Consider the following 22946-nt stretch of genomic DNA (forward strand, 5'->3'; position numbering starts at 1 on the left):
CTATTTAGTATGTCACTGCTTGTGAGATTTTGCTCACAGTAAATAAGCGTAACTGATCTCATCCAGAAAAATATTTTCAAGGATGTTGTAATGTATGCAGCTGAACTTCTCCGCATTACCACACTGACCATCACAGGTTGCAGCTTTTATACAGAAATAAAATGGATTCCGCAATTGTTATACTGTTACATGCTGCATGTAATTGTATTGTGATCACTGAGTTGAGGGGTTGTCAATTAGTGGGTCCTCAGGTGGCTGTAGAGGCCAGTCTGGGATCCACATATTCTGGTGCAGTGTGGGCAAGAGTAAATGGTGGCAGTGGTTAGTGGTTGTGTCTTTTGGTTGTTCTGTCTCTCCTTTTGCTGCTGCTTGTTCAGTGCAAGACAGCGGTGGTTATTCTCATGTAGTGCTGCTCGTTGAACAGATTTCTTCAAGGTGTATCTATTAAGTTCAGCGTCTTCCCAGTTTTTAGATGTAATGTTAAACTTCTTTAGGCTGACTTTGATGTTATCTTTGAAGTGTTTCAAGTTCAAATTCAGGTTTAGTTTATTGTCATTTAGCTGTACACTGCCAAATGAGACAACATTCCTCTGGTCCAAGATGCAACAACACAGTACATATAACTCACACACATAACACATAAAGCAATATTACATCTGGTAAATTAATGAATAACAGTGTAACACATAATGAGACCTGGAAGGTGGCAGGGAGTTCGGTAATCTTATGGCCCAGGAAAAGAAGCTGTTGTAGCGATGTGCTACACACAGCGCTAGAATAACCACATGGAGTCGCTGAGTTGGAGTTGCGATGAAAGAGGTTTATTCAAACTTCGTGGCCCGCTTTTAAAGCCTTCCCGTTCCCGCCCTTTTTGCTGCCGGCCCTCTGCCTGCGCGCGCTGTTTCGTGAGCCGGTTCGTGGGTGTCAGAAAGTGGGTCGCCACATAACCCCTCCCCCCCCAGAACCAGCAATACCTCCCCCAATGTCCACAGTCTGGATCGGCCTCTGTTTGGGAGGTCTGCCCCTGCGCCGCGGTGCCTGAGCCTGGACCGATTGCGCCAAGTCCATGTGGGCCGGTTTGAGTCGGTCCACCGTGAAAACCTCCTCTCTCCCCCCAATGTCCAGCACGAACGTGGACCCGTTGTTCATGATCACCTTAAACGGTCCCTCGTAGGGCCGCTGTAGCAGTGCCCGGTGTCCGCCCGGTCGTACAAAAAGAAACTTACAGTTCTGCAGGTCTTTGGGTACACAGGTCGGGCTCTGTCCGCGCTGTTTCGTGAGCCGGTTCGTGGGTGTCAGAAAGTGGGGCCTACCTTCTAAGAAGTACCTGAAATGCCGGATTGCCAGGTATAGTGCCAATAGCTCCCGGTCGAAAGCACTGTATTTGAGTTCGGGTGGTCGTAGGTGTATGCTGAAGAACGCCAGGGGTTGCCAGCGACCCTCGATGAGTTGTTCCAGCACTCCACCGACTGCTGTGTTGGATGCGTCCACCGTGAGGGCAGTAGGAACGTCCGTTCTGGGGTGCACTAGCATCGCGGCGTTTGCCAAGGCTTCTTTGGTTTTAACGAAAGCGGTTGCGGCCTCTTCGTTCCAGGTAATGTCCTTGCCCTTACCCGACATTAAAGTGAACAAGGGGCGCATGGTTCGGGCTGCTGAGGGGAGGAAACGGTGGTAGAAATTCACCATACCCACGAATTCCTGCAAGCCTTTGATTGTGTTGGGTCAGGGGAAGTTGCGGACCACGTCTACCTTGGCGGGCAGCGGGGTTGCCCCGTCTTTAGTAATCTTGTGGCCCAGGAAGTCGATGGTGTCGAGTCCGAACTGGCATTTGGCTGGATTGATTGTAAGGCCGAATTCACTCAGGCGGGAGTAGAGCTGGCGGAGTTGGGACAGATGCTCCTGCCGACTACTGCTGGCTATGAGGATGTCGTCCAAATAGATGAATGCAAAGTCCAGGTCGCGTCCCACCGCGTCTATTAGCCGCTGGAAAGTCTGTGCGGCGCTCTTTAGACCAAACGGCATTCGGAGGAATTCGAAAAGTCCGAACGGGGTGATAAGTGCTGTTTTGGGGATGTCGTCCGGATGTACCGGGATTTGATGGTATCCCCGGACGAGGTCTACCTTGGAAAAGATCCTTGCGCCGTGTAGGTTTGCTGCGAAGTCTTGAATGTGTGGCACAGGGTAGCGGTCTGGCATTGTAGCCTCGTTCAGTCTGCGGTAGTCACCGCATGGTCTCCAGCCCCCCGTTGCCTTGGGCATCATGTGAAGGGGGGAGGCCCGTGGGGTGTCGGACCGTCGTATGATCCCTAATTCCTCCATCTTCTTGAACTCCTCCTTCGCCAGTCGGAGCTTGTCCGGGGGAAGCCTTTGAGCACGGGCGTGGAGGGGTGGTCTCTGGGTCGGGATGTGGTGCTGTACTCCGTGTCTGGGCATGGCTGCCGTGAACTGCGGTGTCAGTACTGATGGGAAATCCGCCAGGACCCTGGTGAATTCGTCGGACAGCGTGATGGAGTCCAGGTGTGGGGCTGGCAACTGTGCTTCACCCAGGGAGAACGTTTGAAAAGTCTTGGCGTGGACTAATCGCTTCCCTTGCAAGTCGACCAGCAGGCTGTGGGCTCGTAGAAAATCTGCCCCCAGCAGTGGTTGGGCCACGGTGGCCAGTGTGAAGTCCCACATGAACCGGCTGGAACTGAACTGTAGCTGCACCGTGCGGGTGCCGTAGGTTCGTATTGTGCTGCCATTAGCGGCCCTCAGGGTGGGTCCCGGTTCTCTGTTGCGGGTGTCGTAACTCGTTGGAGGTAAGACGCTGATCTCTGCTCCGGTGTCGACCAAAAAGCGGCGTCCCGACTGCTTGTCCCAGATGTACAGGAGGCTGTCCTGATGGCCAGCCGCCGTAACGATCGGCAGCGGCTGGGCCTTGGCGTTTCCCGGGAATTTGCAGGGCGGTCTGCAGCGGCGGGCCTCTGTGCCCCACCGCTGGTGGTAGAAACACCATTGTTCGTTGGGCTCCTCACTCCCGTCGCCGGATTTTGTAGGCTCTGCTGCCGGGCCTGGTCTGGTCTGTCGTTGGGTACGCGGCTTGGTGATCTGTGCGACGGATGCCCCTCTCTCTTTCCTGGCATTCCACAGCACTCTGCTCGGGCCGCCACCTCCTGGGGTTTGCTGAAATCTGTGTCGGACAGCAGCAGGCATATGTCCTCGGGCAGTTGCTCTAGGAACGCCTGCTCAAACATGAGGCAGGGTTTGTGTCCTTCAGCCAGGGCCAGCATCTCGTTCATTAATGCTGACGGCGGCCTGTCTCCCAAACCATCCAGGTGCATTAAGCGGCGTGCTCGTTCGCGCTGTGGGAGTCCGAAAGTCCTTATGAGCAGGGGTTTTGAATGCTGTGTATTTGCCGTCCTCCGGGGACGACTGTATGAACTCCTCAACTTGTGCAGCAGTCTCCTGGTCGAGGGAGCTCAGCACGTAGTAGTACCGAGTGGACTCCGAGGTTATCTGCCGAATGTGGAATTGTGCTTCTGTTTGCTCGAACCATAAATGGGATCGCAGCGTCCAGAAGCTTGGCAGTTTTAACGAAACTGCGTGAACAGATGCAGCGTCGGTCATCTCTGGTCCAAATATCGTTTGGGCCGTCGGGGTCACCAATTGTAGCGATGTGCTACACACAGCGCTAGAATAACCACACGGAGTCGGTGAGTTGGAGTTGCGATGAAAGAGGTTTATTCAAACTTCGCGGCTCGCTTTTAAAGCCTTCCCGTTCCCGCCCTTTTTGCTGCCGGCCCTCTGGCTGCGCGCGCTGTTTCGTGAGCCGGTTCGTGGGTGTCAGAAAGTGGGTCGCCACACTGTTTCCCATCCTAACAATTCTTGTCCTAATGCTGCTGTACCTCCTACCTAATGATAGTGGGGTGGGGCAGGGAGGTGGAAGTCAGAGATTGTTGGACAGATGGGAGGGATCATTGACAATGCTAAGCACCCTGTGTATGCAGCACTCCTGGTAAGTATCACTGATGTGTGGAAGATGATTCTCTCAGCAGTTCTTGTAATTCTTTGTAGTGACTTGCAATTCCCATACCTGATGGTAATGTAACTGGTCAGGACTCTTGTGTGCAGTAGGGTACAGTAACAGTGCTACTGACACACTGTTAAAAGTGAAATATACATTTTAAATAAATTCATTCATTCTACAAGTTACTGTAATTGACAAAAAACAGGTTAGCTGCACTTGTTTTTAAAAACGCAAACACGACGAATGCTGGAAATTCAAGCAACTTTGATGTGTGTAGCTGAACTTGTTGATGATTGGATTTAAATGAAAAGTGACAGAGCTGCAAAATTAGTGGATCATATCAAAGCTTTGCAGTCCTGTTGCATCTAGTCATAAATAGTGCTGGACAATTAAGTAGCTGACAAGAGAAGGAAGCTATGAGATAACCCTCATCTTATCAACGTCCGGCATGTGAATGACAAACACGGACAGGCATGTTTAGCCATTTATCCAGAACGGCTGTGTGGATAGTCTAACGAAGTTCAAAGTTAAGCACCTCTAGCATATCCTTGGGTGTGTTGGTTGTAAATGCAAATGATGCATTTCGCTGTATGCTTCAAAGTATGTGTGATAAATTTACTTCAGATTCGGATTTATTTATCATCAAGTATGTATATGTCACCGTATACTACCTTGAGATTCATTTTGTTACAGGCATTCACAGTAGAACAAAGAAATACAACAGAATCAATGAAAAACACATAAAGACTGAGAAACAACCAAAGGGAAAAAGAAGACAAATATGCAAATTAAAATAATACTGAGAATGTGGCTTCCTATTAAGGTAGCAACTAAGAAACTGTGACATGGCTTCCTGCTAAGTTGTAAGAGAACATAACTTTGGGTGATCTCAGTTGACAGTTATGAGAACTGGATATAATAAAGACCATGGAGCTATGGAAACAAACAATATCCTACTAATACAGAGAAGATACAAAAGATCAGTCTACATCTCTGACCTAGCTATTCCAGTACATTTACAATAGGGGCACTTAACTGACAATGTGAACGGCTCCTTAACACAAATCATAAATCCAGTCTGCCTAATTACTGCTCATTCGAACATCTCTTTCAATCTTCAGTAAAATGAAGGAAGGTTCCTTCAAAATTGATATTAAGTGGCACTTCCAGACCAGTAATTTAACCAGGACATTTGGCACCAGACCGCTCAATCTTGTTCAAGCACACATTAAAAAGCTGAGCTAGAGAATAAGGTGAGAACAATGCCTCTTGATTTCTGGGCAAAGGCTGACTGACTTTAGCATCAATAAGCTCTTTAAAAATCTGCAGTTTAGTGAAAATACTCCAAATACTGGGAAGCATTTTCACATACAAAAGACAATGATCTGTTAGACAGATTGCTCTCTGTTTACCTTAAGACCAGAAGATACGGAATTAGGCCTTTTGGCCTGCCGAATCTGCTCTGCCATTTCATCATGGCTGATCCAATTTTCCTCTCAGCCCCAATCTCCTGCCTTCTCCCCATATCCCTTCATGCCCAAACCAATCAAGAATCTATCAACCTCTACTTTTAATATACATGAAGACTTGGCCTCCACAGCTGCCTGTGGCAAATAATTCCACAGATTCGCTACTCTATGGCTAAAGAAATTCCTCCTCATCTCTGTTCTAAAATGACACCCTTCTATTCTGAAGCTGTGTCTTCTGGTCTTAGACTCTCCCTCCATTGGAAACATCCTCTCCAAATCCACTGTATCAAGGCCTTTCACCATTTGTTAGGTTTTGAAGATGTCACTCCTCATGCTTCTGAATTCTAGTGAATACAGGCCCAGAGCCATCAAATGCTCTTCGTATGACAAGCCTCAATCCTGGAATCATTTTCGTGAACCTCCTTTGAACACTCTGCAGTTTCAGCACATCCTTTCTGAGATAAGGGGCCCAAACCTGCTCGCAATACTCCAAGTGAGGCCTTTATAAAGTTTCAACATTACATCCTTGCTTTTATAGAAACATAGAAAGCATAGAAAACCTACAGCACAATACAGGTCCTTCGGCCCACAATGCTGTGCTGAACATGTACTTACTTTAGAAATTACCTAGGGTTATCCATAGCCCTTTATTTTTCTAAGAAACTTTCTATCCAGGAGTCTCTTAAAAGACCCTATTGTATCCGCTTCCACCACCGTTGCCAGCAGCCCATTCCACGCACTCACCACTCTCTGCGGGGAAAAACAACTTACCCCTGACATCTCCTCTGTACCTACTTCCAAAGAAGAAACTGTGTCTTCTCATGTTAGCCATTTCAGCCCTGGGGAAAAAGCCTGTGACTATCCACACGATCACCTCGTCCACCGTCACTCCAAGGAGAAAAGGCCGAGTTCACTCAACCTATTCTCATAAGGCATGCTCCACAATCCAGGCAACATCCTTTAAATCTCCTCTGCACCCTTTCTATAGTTTCCATATCCTTTCTGTAGTGAGGTGACCAGAACTGAACACAGTTCTCCAAGTGGGGTCTGACCAGGGTCCTATATAGCTGTAATATTATGTTCTAGTCCTCTTGAAATAAATGTTAACATTGCATTTGCCTTCCTCACCACAGACTCAACTGCAAATTAACCTTTAGAGAACCTACACAAGGACTCCCAACTCCCTTTGCACTTCAGTTTTTTGTATTTTCTCTCCATTTAGAAACTAGTCAACCCTTTGATTTCTTCTACCAAAGTGCATGAACATACACTTCACAATATTTTATTCCATCTGCCATTTCTTGCACATTCTCCTGATCTGTCTTAAGTCCTTCTGTGGTGCCTCTACTTCCTTAAAACCTGACATCAGTTAGCCTGAATTCAGTGGTTGGGATGTTGGTGGAATCGATTGTTAGGGATGAGATTATGGAGTACCTGAAGGCACATGACAAGATAGGCCAAAGACAGTATGGTTTCCTGAAAGGAAAATCCTGCCTGACTAACCTCCTGAAATTTTTTGAGGAAATTACAAGCTGGGTAGACAAAGGAGATGCAGTGGATGTGATGTACTTGGATTTTCAGAAGGCCTTTGACAAGGTGCCGCACATGAGGTTGCTTAGCAAGTTAAGAGCCCGTGGAATTATAGGGAAGTTACTAGCATGGGTGGAACATTGGCTGATGGAATAAAGGGATCTTATTCTGGTTGGCTTCCGGTTACCAGTGGAGTTTCACAGGGTCAGTGTTGGGACAGCTGCTTTTTACAATGTATGTCAATGATTTGAACGATGAGGTTAATAGATTTGTGGTTAAGTTTGCCGATGATATAAAGATGGGTGGAGTTGTGGGCAGGGGCGTATCTACGGAAAATAGCGCCTATGGCAAGCACTGAAATTGCACCCCGTCCAAACATCTGACACCCATCTTTTAGATAACTTTGCCATAATATCAGCTGAAAAATACAAGTCAAGCTCGTTAATCTTTTAATTAACAAATTGTGGCACTAGCTGAAAATTATAACTGCACCTTCCTGGCTTTCACGGATGCAAATTGGTCTATGATGTGATCAAAGTCAGTTTTTTTCCAGTTTCTTCTCTTTCTACACTCAGCAGAGCAAGATCACGGAGTCTGCCTTGATCCATGGAGGCTCTTAAATATGAAAGTATTTGAGAGGCTCTCAAAACTTGCTGAATGATCTCTCACAGCTGGCGATGGAAACTGCAATGGTTAGCATTATCTGAATAGCAATGCGAAGATGGGGAAGACACTGTCATCTCCATAGTGAACAATAAATTCAAGAAGCTCTTCAGGCCTTGATATTTTCATGTTGACCCACCTTGATAGCAACATTCTGCAATCCAAAATTTCTTCATATCGCTGCTGTCCATCAACATCAGAGCTGTACAATTCGCCCAAATTTTCACACTCCTTTAGGCGCCGTAACACAGTCCCTCGCCATCGAGGAGGAACCCAAACTTGGCGTCAGTGTTGTGCAAACGAGCGAACCTTTCATCCATTTCTCTGTGAAGATGGTTGAGTGTTCCCTTCATGACTCTTTCCATTTCCTCCTTAGCTGTTAACCCAGCGTCTCTCGAGTTCTCATCAGCCATTCATTTCTTTAGTCTCTGACGTCTTTCAACTTCAATATTCCATTCTTGACAGAGACCGACTCCTTCTTCGAGTGACTCACTGACCAACACTTCTCTTTCATCATAAAAATGATCTCAGAGGGCTTTCAAATCCAGGGCAGCATCGTGGAAGTTCATGCTAGGATTCTGCAGCCTCTTTTGAATGCGGTCAATGTGAATGAGTACTTTGTTCCAAAATCCTAGCAAAATCAGAAAATCGTAACTCAACATGCGGTTGTACAGCTGCCTTGCGTCACTTCTTGTTTCACTGGTCTCGTTTTCATTGTCTGTCACATCCTGGAGAACTTGAAGTATCTCCTCAAGGTACTTGTTGACAGGCTTCACTGCTTCTGCCCTGCACTCCACTTGGTTTCAGACTCCGACTTAAAAACCACAGGCACGGTGTTTTTGAGTTTTTCCCAGTGCTGTTTTGAATGAGAGAAAAACACGTAGAGGTTCCAAAAAATGTACCATCATTGTATCATGCTTGGCTGCATGTACACCCACCAAGTTGAATGAGTGATTGTCACAATTCACAAACACTGCCAGGTTGTTTTTCTCACTTATTCTTTGACGAACACCACTTCTGTGTCCAACCATCACAGCAGCGTTATCATAGCACTGTGACCGACAATCTTGTAGCCCCATTTTGTCCTTCACTAGCTGTTTCAAGATGTCTTCAACCAAGCTCTCAGCATCCTTCTGGCTTATCTGGATAAAACCAAGGAAGGACTCTCTGACACGGACTGTTTTCCTCTCAAAATCAACTTCCACATACCTCACTACTTCTGATAACTGCTCACGGTGTGCCTGATCAGGAGTCGAGTCGAACAGGAGACTATAGTGCTTGGCTTTACAAAGGCTTCTCAGTAAACTCTGGCGAACAGTGGATGCCATCATGTGGATGTATTCATTCTGGACACCTGGTGAAAGGTAAGACATGGATCCAGGATGACTTTCCAAATGAGTGAGGTCTTCTTTTATGACAGGGTCAAAGATGGCCAGTAGTTTCAGTAAGCCAAGGAAATTTCCCACATTGGAGTCATCGACTAGCTGGACTGACTCTCTGTGTCCTCGCAAAGCCAGGTCCTGAATCGCAAGGAATTTTATGCAGTGAAGGATTCTCGTCAAGATATCACACCACTTCTGCTTTTCCTTCTCAACCTGTGTCAGTAACCCCTCTGTTTCCAGCTAAATTTCTTTCCACTGTGTGAAGCATTCCCAATGATTCTGGGCATTTTCATGAACACCAATCCTTTCAAGTGCTTTCCACTGGTTGAATCCACTTTCCTGCTCCAATGAGGATTGATGGTCTGACTGGGAATAGAGAAGACAACAGATACAAAATGCAAACTTTTTAGAAGAGGGAATAGACCAGCCATGAGAGAGTCACTTCCTCACCACGACCATTTCCCAATTTCCTCTTGAATTAAGTTTTGTTCATTGAGTGGTTATTTGTTGGTAGGAAAGGCCCCTCATTGTTCTGGAAATACTTTGAACTCAGCTTTATTATTTCTGTTCTCACGCGTCAGGCAGAATTGCTTTTCCTTTATCCTTGTCGAACTTCAGAAGTCCAATGTCATGCTGTTCAATCACTTCTGGTATGACAGTTCGAGGCTCTTTGACAGCATCCACTTCACTAGGTTCCGAGTCGTCAGGTTCAATCTGGTCAGGTAAAATCTCATCAATAAACTCAACATCACCACCAGCACCATCATCTTCCCCTCCTGTCATGTCCATGTTCTCTGTGGCAGCCTCACTCTCGTCATACTCGGATTTATCTGACTTTACTTCCTTCTCGGCTTTTGACGTATTTGTACTTGATTCATCTTCGGATTCTAACAAACTTGTAGCAAGTGCAGGCGACTCGATGGAACGTGAAGAACTACTTGTTCCGGGCTTTTAAAGAAGGGTATGAAGAACTTGCTCGACTTACTGGCTTCCTCCACCTCCAACTTTCGTCTCTTCCGTCCTTCAGCTCCACTTTCCTTCTTCTTCGTGAAGAAACGTTTCATGGTCTTCTAACACAATGCTCTGAAATAAGGCCATCCTAGTGCTTCTCACCCATGATAATCAAAGACATATCATACCTCTGAAGAAAATTGTTTTTTCACTCTCCGAGGACGGCTTGTCTGACTTTAATAGAAACTGCTCGGTGGCGCCCCCCTTCAAATGGTGCTCAGGGCACGTGCTATACCTGCCAGACCTTAGATACGCCACTGGTTGTGGGTAGTATTGAGGAAACAGACAGCCTGTAGAGAGTCAGCCTGTAGCGGGCAAAAAAGTGACAAATGAAATACAATGTTGGAAAGTGTATGGTCATGCACTTTGATGGAAGAAATGAACAGGCAGACTATTATTTAGATGGAGAGAGAATTCAAAATGCAGAGATGCACAGGAATTGGTAGTCCTTGTGCAGGATACCCTTCACGTTAACCTCCAGGTTGAAATGGTGAAGAAGGCAAATGCAATGTTGGCATTCATTTCTAGAGATATAGAATATAAGAGCAGGGATGTGATGTTGAGGCTCTATAAGACACTCGTGCGACTACATTTGGAGTATTGTGTGCAGTTTTGGGCTCCTTATTTTAGAAAGGATATACTGATATTCGAGAGGGTTCAGAGAAGATTCACGAGAATGATTCTAGGAATGAAAAGGTTACTGTATGAGGAATGTCTGGCAGCTCTTGGACTGTATTCCCCGGAGTTCAGGAGAATGGGGGGAGGGATCTCATAGAAACATTCCGAATTTTAAAAGGCCTGAGCAGATTAGATATGACAAAGTTATTTCCATGGTAGGGGAGTCTAGAACAAGAGGGCATGACTTCAGGATTGAAGGACATCAATTTAGAACAATTTAGGTGTGGAGAAATTACTTTAATCAGAGGGTGGTAAGTCTGTGAAATTTGTTGCTACGAGTGGCTGTGGAGGCCAAGTCATTGGGTGCAGTTAAGGCAGAGACAGATAGGTTCTTGATTAGCCAGGGTATCAAAGGGTATGGGGAAAAGGCAGGAGAATGGGGATGACGGGAAGAATTGGATCAGCCCATGATTGAATGGCAGAGCAGACTTGGTGGGCTGAATGGCCTACTTCTGCTCATATATCTTATGGTCTAAACCTATTTGCCTCTCCAGCTATCTTCACATCATCTGCAAACTTTGCAACAAAACCATCAATCCCATCCTCCAAATCATTGACATATAACGTAAAAAGAATCTGTTCCAACACAGATCCCTGTGGAACACTTCTTGTTACTGGTAGCCAGCCAGAAAAGGGTCCCTTTAATCCAACTTTTTGCCTCCCGTCTATCAGCCACTGCTCTATCCACCCAGAAGGGCGATGCTCCAACACGATTCAAGTCCATTTCATTGCTGTGCCATCTCAGCCATCATCCTGAACATTCACTCTCTTCTGCCTCATGAATACTGTACAATTAACAAAGTGCTCAGCATCTACTGAACTCGGCAATTCTGACAGTACCATCATAAACTATAGAGGAGAGGAAACTGCAAAATTATGAGAGGCATCGTTTGGATAGATGATCAGAATCTTTTCTCTGGGGAAATTGTCAAATATTAGAAGGCACGCCTTTAATCAAATCAAGTCAAGTCAAGTCAGTTTTTATTGTCATTTCGACCATAACTGCTGGTACAGTACACAGTAAAAACGAGACAACGTTTTTCAGGACCGTGGTGCTACATGAAACAATACAAAAACTACACTGAACTACGTAAAACAACACAAAAACTACACTTGACTACAGACCTCCCAGGACTGCACAAAGTATGCAGAACAGTGCAGGCACTACAATTAATAATAAACAAGACAATAGGCGCAGCGGAGGGCAGTAGGTTGGTAGTCCAATGGCTTGGGGGGGGAAACCGTAACATAAATAAACAGCTGAACGGCGGCATCCAGGATCATGTCCGTTTCTGTACTCCTGCCGAGTATTTCGTTGGAGTCGGATGTAGTCCAATTTAATGTCCATTGGAGAGCAGAATGGACGGGAGAGCTGGCCGGCTAGGGCTTGCTTTCTTCCTGGCATGGACTCTTGCCTGCTCGCCTCGCTTCCGGTTCCTTGCATACCGCTTACGACGTCCCCACCTCCGGCCACTGGCATCAGGCGACTCCGAGGACTGCGGGCCTGATTTCCTCAGCAAGTGGACATTGGAGAGCAGAATGGACAGGAAAGCCAGCCGGTGAGAGCTTTGTGAGAGGCACAAAGCAAATGTTTTTACCTGGAACCAGAGTGGTGGTGAAAGCACCAATGATGATGGCATTGAAGAGGTTTTCCTGCACATGATTATGTAGGAAATGCAGGGATCTGGATCAAGTGTGGCTAGAAGGGATTAGTTTAATTAGGCATCATATTTGGTACAGATGAATAGTCTGTTCCTGTGCTGTATAGTTCTAAGTGCACCACTCCCTAAGATAGGAAATAGATCACAATTACTAATCATCATTCTTTATAAATATTTAAACTCTCTACCCAGTGGCTCTCTGAAACTACTTTAATCAGAAGGGCAATTTCGGATGAACAGTACAAATAGACCATGGCAGCTTTAGCCACATCCCAAAAATTGTATTGAATGTTTTTCGATGAAGTTGGGAGAGAAGTGTGGGGAGAGAGGGTGAAATGGCATCAATGTACTTAAAAAAAAAAAGATCATTGTAAAATTCACTTTTTCACAGAAGAGGAAAACCATTATAGAATGCATATGGTGTACAGTTGACCTTCACTAATCTGACTACCTGTAGTCCGGTTCCTTCGATAATCCGGCACTGATTATGCTTAATGTGATCCTTATGTAATTTGGCATTTTCACTAATTTGCCACTCCTCAGGTCCCAATGGTGCCGGATTAGTGAAGGTCGACCTGTACTTAGAAAGTGGCAATGTACTGAGAGTCCTCCGTTGGTCGAGGTTGGCCATGGATTCTGTGTCCTCACTGTCTATATAATATGCAAGTCTGGAAAGTCGATGTGGAGAGCAAGCTGTGCCCATGCAGCATGTTCCCCGTCTTCACACTGCCGATGAACTCAAATGAATGGCAGAGAACAGTACAGTTTGACACCAGTGGCATTGCAGGAGTTGCTAGTCAGTGTTGAACTCAATGTAGGACTGCCTTAGGGAATCCAGCTCTGAATTTTTCCTCAGGGAAGGGGGAGGCTTCAGGGTTTGAGATCAGAGTTTCCTTCTAGATGAGCTGCCAATGATGGCTGACAAGCCCCCATCTGCCTGAAGTAACTGGTTTTAAAGCTCTAGTAATGTGCCTTTGCCCCTTCTCCAGTCAGTAGAAATGGCTCCACCAGGGTTGGTAGCTAAGCCACATGTGAAGGCCAGGAGCTAGACCTGGTTGTCAAAAGCTTTTTGGGGCACACACCACTTGGAACATTTAATAGGTAGTGGAAGCTTGTGCCCCGTACATGCCCCACCCCCACCACTACTTATAACAACCTTAAGGAACCAGCAACATACTAGAGCCTAATATTATAATCTGCAGACTTCTTTAAGATCCACAAATGTGTTGTAACTACTATTTGATTCAGTAGTTTTACCTGCACTATGTTACTTGGCAGCCAACACGTGGGTTGTGCTACAGTGGAATATATGTCAGTGTTTAGTATAAATCCAATGTAGTAAATGAGTGATAACTTTTTAAAACAAAGACAGAAACTGCTGGAAGCACTCCGTAGTTGAAGCAGCATCCACAGGGAGACAAACAAAGACAATGTTTTTGATCAGGGATTCTTCATTGAATGAATGCTGCCAGCATTTTCTGTTTCTGTTTCAGAATGCCAGCATCAGTAATTTTTCTCTCAAATGCTGCATTAAATTGTTTTGCACTAATTAGAATATGATTCATTTCAATTTAGTTTTTCCACAATATTTTGCAAGGAGAAAGAAAAGAGCAATATTTATTGTGGGGGCGGGGTTTAGATGGGGACAGACAGATGCTTAAGTGATTATGGATATTACCAGGAGGGAACATTCCTTCCTTGGAGCCAGAATCAAGGGTGGAGGAACAAGCCAGATATCTTGGAGCCACAGTCCATTCGGTAACCTACAATGAAGTTAGAAAGGTGTGTGGTCCTGTAGATAGAAATTGGGAAGCTTTGGAGAAGACTGATTGCAGAACCCTAAAGCTAGTAATAGTGGAATGAGGACCTGTGTTTTGTATTAGTGAGTGCAGTAAAAAAAGAAGATGAAGTAGTGAATGCTTGATTGGAAATATAAGAGGGAAAACTAGATTCCTAAGGAATTTGGTCTCTTTCTAGTAAAGATGCCATTCAGGTTGTACCTTAACAGGAATGGGACCAATGGCTTTGCATGGGAGCTTACTATTTTTGACAAGAAGTTGGGAGCCTGTCGAATATGTTAACAAAAAAAAAGTTAAGCTAGAAATGGAAGGTAGGGTTCAGATGAGGTGTGTTCAGAAAGGAAAAGGCAATATTGTGGTCAGGGAGACTGTATTGGGAAGGGCTAAGAAAAATATTTAACTTAAAAGCAAAAAAATAGGAGAAGAGGGGACAGTCCGTATATATTAGGTCAACATAAGGGTTTTGTTTGGGTCAGTGAAAAAGGAAATAACTGTGTTTTGCATTACCAAGCTTATATGGGAATGTGCTGAGTGTGGTAAATAACTCTATGAATAGCAACTATGATGTGGCATTGATATCTTAAACTTGGCTGAAAAAGGGGGTGTACTATTCATTAAATTTTCCTTAAGACACAGACCAAGCCTGAGAGAGAGAAGAACAAATGTACATGGAAATTTCAGAGCAGTTGCAAAACTGTAAAGCTATTACATAGGGTGAACTTAATGGGGGATGTTAATGTAATCTGGGAAAGTTATTATGTTGAGGTCTGAGATAGCGGGGGTGGGGCGGGGTGAAGGGGTGCCCAGGATAATTTTCTTGAACAATAGGTTACTGGAAATCTATGCGGAATTGCTGGATCTAGCTGTGGGGGATGAGGTGGATCAAGTGCACTGTCTTGGTAGTGGAATGATCAGAAGATGATGGTCGTAACATCATAAGTTTTAGATTAACTTTACTACTGCTAGTGGTGAACTGACCCCTCTGCTCATTAACTGTATGTCTGCTTCTGTTTATTGATTAAAATAAGAATTGTATAATGATTAGCAGCTGAGCTCCACTGTACCCACGCCAATCTCAATGATTGCTTTTAGTTACTGCATGTCAGAATCTGGGACATCTGACTGCCAGAACACTCAATCTCATATTGTTTAGAGGTACCCTGTAAATTATTTTTCTTTCTTCAGATACTGCTGATACTTAAGTACAACCTACCAAGGTACTTGGCTATTGTTCTGCTATTATATTTTGTGGAACAATGCTTACATAAGGCAAGTTGTGTAAGTAATACCTAGTCTGAGAGGGTAACATTTTCATTTTCTTCTCTGTATTTGCAGATATTAGCTATTGCAGTGTGAATACTGCCTCAGTTGAGTTATTAATGGCAACTGATCATAGTTATAGAGCACTACAGCACAAAAACAGGCCCTTTGGCGCGTTTTATTATTCTGCCTACTCCCATTGATCCACACCTGGACAATAGCCCTCCAAACCCCTCCCATTCATGTACTTATTCAAATTTCTGTTAAATGTTGAAATTGAATCCCACATCCACCATTTCTACTGGCAGCTTGTTCCACACTCTCACCACCCTCTGAGTGAACAAATTTCCCCTCATGTTCCCTTTAAACATTACACCTTTCACCATTAACCCATGAACTCTCATTCTAATCTCACCCAACCTCAGTGGAATAAAACCTGCTTGCATTTACCCTATCTCTACCCCTCAGGGTAGAACATTTTTGTGACTTGGGACAATTATCAATACAAGTTTGAAAGACCACAAACCATTACTGGTCATATTTTCTCCTCCCCTGCACTTTGCACCTACTATGGGGACCACCCTATCCATCACTTCCTGATCTGCTCATATCTCCCAATCCACTCCTCCCTTTACTCACACCTTTACTGCAACTGCAGTAGTGGCAGCACCTCCCTCACCATCATCCAGAGACTTAAACAGCCCTTCCAGGTAAGGCAGAGATCCACACGCACCTTCTCCAACCTTGTCTACTTCATTCCATCTCCACTCTTTGTCCTGATACAAGATCTTGACTGAAACATCAGCAACTCCTTTTCCCTTGGCTGATGCTGTTTGACCTGCTAAGTTCCTCTAGCAGTTTGTCTTTAGCTCCAGATTCCAACATTTGTAGTCTCTTGTGTCTGTATTGTTATTCTGCTTTATATTTCTGTGTTTTCTAGAATAAAAGTTGTTTTGATGGCCTTTCACTCTTCTTTAGTCCACCAAGAAAGGATAAGCAGTAATATAAAAACAACACCAGGTTCATGTTCCCTTAAGAATATTTCAACAACGCTAGTCTAAATTCCTGACAATCTCTGTCTTATCTCATTGTAGTGATTGTGCTTTTGCACTGATTGCTGTGATTCAAGTGGAAGCCTCATCACCATCCCTACTATCTTCACATTATGCAACAACGATCAGTAATCATTCAGAATAAACATTGTACCCATCTCCTTCCCTATTCCTGCCTTGAAACAGATATTCTAAAATTCTGAAACTGTTGTACAATCTTTTTGGATAAACTCTTGTTTCTATTCAATAACTTGCCCCCGAGTTCCTTATTTTACTACAGATAATAACTTTCTCTTATTTTTAGTTCCCATTGACAGGAATCACTGTCATACACATTAGTGATATCCTTAATGTAATTAAGGGACTGAAACCGCACATGATGTATTTGGAGAAATGCAGCAGGAAAAACTGGCTTTTGTTCCATGCTTTTGCTAATGTGCAACTCAATCTTATCTTACTTACCTTTCTTCTGAGATGAATAATGAAATACCATGCAGTTGCATTTGCAGGATTATCGGCACCCTGGTCTCCATTCTGTATTTCTGGCTTCATTTAGCATTTAAGACCAAATTTTACATCAATACTGCAAAATTATTTACTGAAGAATTTTATGCTGCTGGGATAAAACTTGCATGATGAGCCTTATAATCTGATTCTTGAATAATACTGAGACACTCTCCCAGAAGGCTGAACATATAACCCCTGTGGCCTGGGTTATCCAAACTAATAGAGCTATTTGAAAGCTTAAAAATTCTTAAAACAAAGTTATAAGAAGTTGTTCATGGACTTTTCAGACATCAAGACATTCACTGGCAATTCTGATCTACCTATGCTGCTGTTAAAATGTGACTGAATAATGTGATACCTGCTATAGTTTTAGATCTGGCATTCACCTAATGTGTCTGTCCTGTTTCATATATGTGACGTAATTCTGCTGTCTGTTCTGATATTCTTGGGGACTGCACTTTAAAATTTAAATAGTAGAAAAAAATCTGTGCACTTGATGGATGGAATGGCAAAATGTAGTCTTGCCAATGATTTACCAGTGATATGCAGTGAATCTGGGCATTTTATTATCATGGCCTTTAAGATAGTCTTGATGGTTAGTTGCCCTGTGATTCAGAGGTCAATAACAAACATTGAATAAGCATTATTTAAACAAATTACTCATCATCTGAATAGTGAAATGTTTGGGCATCCAGTTTATGTTCAAAATGTTGGTACATATCTGCATTTAAGAGAATATAAGATATAAGACTAGTCCTTGCTAGATTTGATCCAGTATAACTGTTCCTTTGGTGATTTCAATATTGTGACTACTTATCAGTGATCATTTTATGGAGTGGGCTTTACCATTTAGATGATATTTCAAGATTCTATCCTTTTATTTCTATAAGTCTTGAAAATATAGTGTGTTTCTTATATACAGTATTTCAGGAGATAACAGAATAGTTAGTTTCAACTTTGGTTGGAAACAAATTGATGCAATGCTGTAGATCTTGGTGCTTTATATGATATTGGAATAGCAATGTGGGAGGTCAGGGAATCCCATGGTCTCCATCTGTGGAAAGTGCACCCAGCTGCACTCCTGACAGATGGGGTTAAAAAACTGCAGCTGGAGGCGAATGTACTTCGGGTACAATCGGGATGCTGACTGCATCCAAAGTACAGGCTTCTGATAGATAAGCGTCCGCCAGGAAAATTAAGCGGTGAAGGCAGAGAGAGTAGGGTTTCCTGTGGTCGTTCCCCTAACTATCTTTGGATATTGTTGAAAGGAATGATCTTTCAGGAGTTAGCAGCAATGTGATTGGTTCTGAGGCTCAGAAGGAAAAGGTGCAGTCAGGCAAGGCAATGGTGATAGAGGACTTGATAGGTAGAGGGAACATACAGGAGATTCTGTGGCTACCCAAGAGATGCCAGGGTCAAGGTTGTCTTTGAGCAGGTGTTGAAAAGACCTTGTGCCAAATGAAAAACAAAGCCTCCAGGAATAAGTTCTTCGTGGAGGGGAACCTCAGTCACCAATCCACAATCTTATCTCCCACATCTGGGAAGATAAGGATATGCCAGGGGCTTTGTTGACAAAATCAAAATTAAAGTAAAATTTATTATCAAAGTATGTATATGTTACTATATACTACCTTGAGATTCATTTTCTTGCAGGCATTTACAAAAAATGCAATAGAATTTATGAAAAACTTTACGTAAAGACTGACGAACAACCAATGTGCAAAAGAAGACAAATTGTGCGTATAAAAAAATAATAAAGAGCATGAGTTATATAGTCCTTGGAAGTGAGTCTATAGGTTGTGGAATCAGTTCAAAGTTGTGGTGAGTGGAATTATTCAGGCTGGTACAGGAGCCTGATGGTTGAAGGATAATAACTGTTTCTGAACATGATTGTGTGGGACCTAAAAGGCTCCTGTACCTCCTGTCCAATGGTTGTAATGAGAAGAGAGCATGGCCTAAATGATGGGGGTTTTTGATGATGGATGCTGCTTTCTTGTGACAGTGCTCCATGTAAATGTGCTCAATAGTGGGGACAGCTTTGCCTGTGATGGACTTGGCTAGATCCACCACCAAGTATTGGGCTAAAAATTGAAGAATATGTCTAGTCATAGTCATAGTCATAGTCATACTTTATTGATCCCGAGGGAAATTGGTTTTCATTACAGTTGCACCATAAGTAATTAAATAGTAATAAAACCATAAATAATTAAATAGTAATATGTAAATTATACCAGGAAATAAATCCAGGACCAGTCTATTGGCTCAGGGTGTCTGACCCTCCAAGGGAGGAGTTGTAAAGTTTGATGGCCACAGGCAGGAATGACTTCCTATGACGCTCAGTGTTGCATCTCGGTGGAATGAGTCTCTGGCTGAATGTACTCCTGTGCCCAACCAGTCCAGTATGTAGTGGATGGGAGACATTGTCCAAGATTGCATGCAACTTGGACAGCATCCTCTTTTCAGACACCACCGTCAGAGAGTCCAGTTCCATCCTCACAACATCACTGGCCTTATGAATGAGTTTGTTGATTCTGTTGGTGTCTGCTACCTTCAGCCCGCTGCCCCAGCACACAACAGCAAACATGATAGCACTGGCCACCACAGACTTGTAGAACATCCTCAGCATCGTCCGACAGATGTTAAAGGACCTCAGTCTCCTCAGGAAATAGAGACGGCTCTGACTCTTCTTGTAGACAGCCTCAGTGTTCTTTGACCAGTCCAGTTTATTGTCAAATCATATCCCCAGGTATTTGTAATCCTCCACCATGTCCACACTGACCCCCTGGATGGAAACAGGGGTCACCGGTGCCTTAGCCCTCCTCAGGTCTACCACCAGCTCCTTAGTCTTTTTCACATTAAGCTGCAGATAATTCTGCTCACACCATGTGACAAAGTTTCCTACCATAGCCCTGTACTCAGCCTCATCTCCCTTGCTGATGCATCCAACTATGGCAGAGTCATCCGAAAACTTCTGAAGATGACAAGACTCTGTGCAGTAGTTGAAGTCCGAGGTGTAAATGGTGAAGAGAAAGGGAGACAAGACAGTCCCTTGTGGAGCCACAGTGCTGCTGTTCACTCTGTCGGACACACAGTGTTGCAAGCACACGTACTGTGGTCTGCCAGTCAGGTAATCAATAATCCATGACACCAGGAATGCCTCCACCTGCATCGCTGTCAGCTTCTCCCCCAGCAGAGCAGGGAGGATGGTGTTGAACGCACTGGAGAAGTCAAAAAACATGACCCTCACAGTGCTCGCTGGCTTGTCCAGGTGGGCGTAGACACGTTCAGCAGGTAGACGATGGCATCCTCAACTCCTAGTCGGGGCTGGTAGGCGAACTGGAGGGGATCTAAGTGTGGCCTAGCCATAGGCCAGAGCAGCTCCAGAACAAGTCTCTCCAGGGTCGTCATGATGTGGGAGGTCAATGCCACCGGTCTGTAGTCATTGTAGTCTAGATACTCTTTAAGTTGGGAATTTTATTAGTTTGCATATACTGATCAATTTGAAGACACCCTTAATCTAACCATGTCATTTTGTATGGGATCTGTATGTTTAATATATTGTAGTTCATCTAGATAAAATACTTGAGCTTCACAACATGTATCTGTTAATGAACTTCGAGTCTTTGAGCAGATATTAATTTTTCCATTAGTATTAATGCAATTCATAACATTTGCCAAAGATATTAAGTTTGCAATTCAGATAACAGTGCTGTATCCTGAAAGGTAGTCTGTAAATGAATTATGCAGCAAATCTTCAACTTATGCTGTTTGGCCAAGTTTCTGTGGTGATGGTTGGTTGTTGGTGCAGCAGTAATGCAAAATTTATCATTTGACTTGTTTGCTGTAGGAGAGCTTGATGCAGAGCTGCTAAAGAAGAAATACAGCCCTATCACAGAATAGATTCATCGTTAAACAAATAGGTACACATGGATGATATCCTGCTATTTTCCAGGACAAAGCCTAAAGATAGCATCATCTTAAAAAGATTAGAAAATGTCAATAAAAAAGGAAATCAATAAAATATTCAAGTCATTTTAAAAATTATGAGCAATAATGCCTGTATAATAGTGAAAACGCAAATTACAGAAAAGTAAAATTGGAATGGAGCTAGCTCATTTGTCCATGTTTGTATCAGAGAGAAGCTTCTTGTATTATCAGCATCTATTGGTTAATGATTTTAATGCTGTGTACTGACCTCTGTGATTGTTCAAGGAAATAGTTTATATTATATCAGTTTTGGAGTTGTCTTCAGTCGTGGTGTGCGCTTTGCTTTGTTAAATGCTCTATCATCTCAATCAGAAAATCATGGATTTTATGAAAAACAAAGAATTGTAGATGCCGGAAATCTAAACCAAAAACAGTAAATGCTGAAAATACTCAGCAGGTCAGGCCACATCGCTGCTATCAGGACGGAAGTACAGGAGCTTTAGATCTCTCACCATCAGGTTCAGGAACAGGCTCCTGAACTAGCATGGATAACTTCACTCACCCCAACTCTGAAACGATTTCACAACCTATGGACTCTCTTTCAAGTTTTTAGCTCTTATCTATCTATCCATCTATCTAGTATTTGCAGTTTGGCTTCTTTTGCACATTGGTTGTTTGTCAGTTTTTGTATGTAGCTTTTTATTGATTCTATTGTATTCCTTTGTTTTACTGTGGATACCCTCAAGAAAATGAATCTCAGGGCAGTATATGGTGACATATACATACTTTAATAATGAATTTGCTTTGAACTTTGAACATCAATATTTCAGGCTGAAGACTGTCAGAACTGGAAAAGATTGAAAAGCAGCTTGGTGAGAAGATGGGGTAAAACTAGGTGCCGGGTGATAGACTGAAAACAGTTTATCTAGTCACTGAATGAAAGAGACTAATTAAGCGAATTGAAATGTAGCATGTTGGAATTGTGGAATGCAGAGCTGGAGAATATGCCCAGCCGGTTAGGCTGGGAGGTCTTCAACTCCCAAAGATACTACGGAGCTATGAAAAGTAGGGATGTTCTCCGCTATTTAGATACTACAAACACTTTTTGGGTGAAGCTTTGCCATGCACAAATTAACTTCACTGTTTCCTATATGACGTTACAATGGTGACTGCCGTGCAGATAGGTGCATTAATGAATTGCACTCTGATGATCTGAGATTGTGAATGACATTAAATTAATCCAATTGGATTCTTTTCCTTTCTCATTCACCATCTGGCAAATCATTATGTGGTATGACTACAAGGATATTTAACCAGTTCAAATTATTTACTTAATATTGTTTTATTATTTGCATTTATTTGTTTCAAAGAGATGTTTTGCTTTGCTTCATCAAATATGGAAAGTTACTTGACACCAGGTCAGATCAGACTGTGGACAGCGAATAACAGTAATTCTAAGTAGCTTTTTCCCTTTGGAATGGTAGTGTTATTACAGTACAGAAGGAGGCAAATCTGTTCAAGAGTTACATGTTAATGATCTGGATGACAGAATTGACGGCTTTGTGGATAATTTGTGGATGACACAAAGATAGATGGAGTGGCAGATAGGTTAAGGAAGCAGGGAGTTTGCAAAAGGGCTTGGGCAGATTAGGAGAACGGGCAAAGAAGTGGCAAATAAAGTACAGTGTAGGGAAGTGTATGGTCATGCACGCTGGTAGAACGAATAGAGGTGTAGCCTATTTTATAAGCAGGGAGTGAATTCAGAAATTGGAAGTGCAAAGGGACCCGGGAGTCCTAGTGCAGGATTCCCTAAAATTTAACTTGCAGGTTGAGTTGGTAAGTAGGTTAAGTAAGGGAAGGCAAATGCAATGTTAGCATTCATCATAAGAGGACTAGAATATAACAGCAAGGATGTAATGCTGAGCCTTTATAAGTTATTGATCAGACTGCATTTGGAATACTGTAATGTGAGTAGGTTTGGACCCATATCTAAGGAAGGAT

General features: G+C 43.5%; 1 protein-coding gene across 3 annotated transcripts in view; it reads left to right on the forward strand.

Annotated features, from left to right (window-relative positions):
- LOC134341524 (signal-induced proliferation-associated 1-like protein 2) overlaps window positions 1–22946 on the forward strand; it is a 521779-nt gene that overhangs the window by 158260 nt on the left and 340573 nt on the right. The window lies entirely within an intron of this gene.

The sequence above is a fragment of the Mobula hypostoma genome, chromosome 2 (assembly GCF_963921235.1).
Source record: "Mobula hypostoma chromosome 2, sMobHyp1.1, whole genome shotgun sequence".
NCBI classification, from domain to species: Eukaryota; Metazoa; Chordata; class Chondrichthyes; order Myliobatiformes; family Myliobatidae; genus Mobula; species Mobula hypostoma.